The sequence below is a fragment of the Aplysia californica genome, unplaced genomic scaffold (genome assembly GCF_000002075.1).
Source record: "Aplysia californica isolate F4 #8 unplaced genomic scaffold, AplCal3.0 scaffold00338, whole genome shotgun sequence".
NCBI classification, from domain to species: domain Eukaryota; kingdom Metazoa; phylum Mollusca; class Gastropoda; order Aplysiida; family Aplysiidae; genus Aplysia; species Aplysia californica.
Window position 1 is genome coordinate 301252 of NW_004797608.1, and position 2500 is coordinate 303751.

The following is a 2500-nucleotide window of genomic DNA, read 5'->3' on the forward strand; positions in this document are numbered from 1 at the left end:
CCCTCCCTCTCTCCATCCCTCTCTTTCTCTCTCTCTCTCTCTCTCTCTCTCTCTCTCTCTCTTTCTCTCTCTCTCTCTCTCTCCTTCTTGTTCTATACAGTCTGTCTGCTTGTTACAAGAGTCTTTTCCAGTTCTTTTTTTTTGGGTATTTACGTCAACTGTTAACACCATCTGCTTTGTAAAAACCAACTGTATTTTTCTTTTGGTTTTCGCTTCAGTGTAAGTACATCATGCCATGGCACACACGCAGTTGCATTGTAAACAAATACAAGTTTCAAATGTATCATTCCATCTTTACTGACTCCATTCCATACACTTAAAGCTGAACATTTGCAGATGAAAGTAAATCTGAGCCCTCCGTTCGAATATCCCTGGGCTATTATGCACATCCAGGTGTCCATTCTCAGTGGGGCCAAATTTGGGCCAGCTGACGTCAAGTATGAAGACGCTTCTAACTCATTTTTAAGAATAGGGGATCGACATAAATTTCTTTCAGCCATTTTCCATCTGAAATAAAAAAAAACAACAGCCAAAAAACAAGCGTTAAAAACGTTAACAAAATCTTTGACAATCTAATCGAAGTGTGTGGCGCAATTAGTAGTGGGTGGTCACGTGGTGCTTTGTATTTCACCTTCACACTTTTCCTTCTGCTGTTCCCCTGTGTCTGGCTTTCTCCAACCACTCGATGACTTTAACAGTGCTCATGGGCTTTTCTTCCTTGTAAAGCGATTCTATCGAAACATCCTCCTCCTCACTACTACTTAACAAAGAAGAAACCTACAAAGACAAAATGAAAAGTACCTCTCTTCGAAACAAAATTTGGAAACACTCCGAAAGAATGTCTAATAAAAACCAAAAAAAATTAACAAAACAAAAACAACAACCCCAAATACAAAAACAAAAACAAAAACCAGCAGCCAAAATCGGAACATTTTTCCATTCGCCCTGACTAAAAATGAGAACATTTTAAATTTGATAACGGTCATAAATTGCGAGTAGCTCTTGGGGTGAATAACCCTCTAACCTTCATTTGAGTAAAAAGACAATAAAGGTTCAATGGTTCCTGAGAGCAATAGGCAATTGCCTGGAGGCTGCCTTTGCACTCGAGACTGCGGTGTCCATTTAAAGGAGGACACGAAGAAGAAGAAGAAGAAGAAGAAGAAGAAGAAGAAGAAGAAGAAGAAGAGATCTGAGGAGGAGGAGCAGAGATCTGAGGAGGAGGAGGAGGAGGAGGAGGAGGAGGAGCAGAGATCTGAGGAGGAGGAGGAGGAGGAGGAGGAGAAGAAGAAAAAGAAGAAGAAGAAAAGAAGAAGAAAAGAAGAAGAAAAGAAGAAGAAGAAGAAGAGCATGGCTATTCAAAAGAGCGGAAACCAAAACCAATTTGTAGTTGCAGCAATGAGAGGAACAAAGCAAGTCGAGGCAGCCATATCTTAAGAGAGATGGGGTCCTCATGTCCGCTGTGAATCTTTTTTGAGCGTGATGAAAAAAACAACACCCAACCATGTTACACATGGATAATAACAAAACCAGGAGATGAATAGGGAGAAGAAAAAGTAGAGCTTTTATGAAGAAGTGAACGATGAAGAACAAATTCATCACTACAACAGAGAGAATGTATGGTAAGTTGCTAAGGATAGAATGACTGGGAAATAGATCAAGTCTGAGGTTGGTGGGACCAGGCACACAAGACATGGCCATGTCCTAAAAGATCACACAGTTAAATAATACTCACTAAACCATCGTTATTTTCAGTAAAAATATTTTCGCCATCATCCATCATGTTATCTTTTCAACGTGTTGAATCATCACTAGTTATATACATGTCCATGTCATAAAACTCTCTTTCAGTTCTCGTCTCGATGAGACTTTCAGAATGTATTTTTGATCATTTTCTTTTCTCCTTCTACCTTTCCTTGTCATCATCATCATCACCAAACATATTATCTTCTCTATCTTCATTCAAGTCATCATTTGGTTGATTCCTTAAAAAAAATTCAGATTCTTTTCTTTCACATGTCCTTAAATGAACGAATTGTATTTTAGCAAGGATCATCTCATTGTTATCACCATCTATTTTTCTTTCTCTTTTTAATTAAAAAAAGTAGAATTGATGTATATTACAAAATAACAGTTCATATTGAAATTAAAGTTGTAAATTCTTTATCCTCTATTCCTTGAGCATATTTCTATCGGGTGCTTATCATTCCATGAAATAAACTATGTTTCCTTGATATCCAGCTCCACCGAGCAATTTACACCACCCCACTTATCGTATTGCCCCATGAATGGGGTATATTAATCATGTTTACACTCTTTCGGAAATTTCATCACTTCTTAATAAAAAAATCTTGAGCTTTTCTGAATATTCATTAATCAAAACGTCAGCTGAAATGTATCTAAAACCATACATCACATCAAAATGAGCATTGAGATTGACGATCATTTTAAAAAGTGTTAATCTTCCCCCGCTTTTCCTTGTATGTATAGAAATAATGAGTTA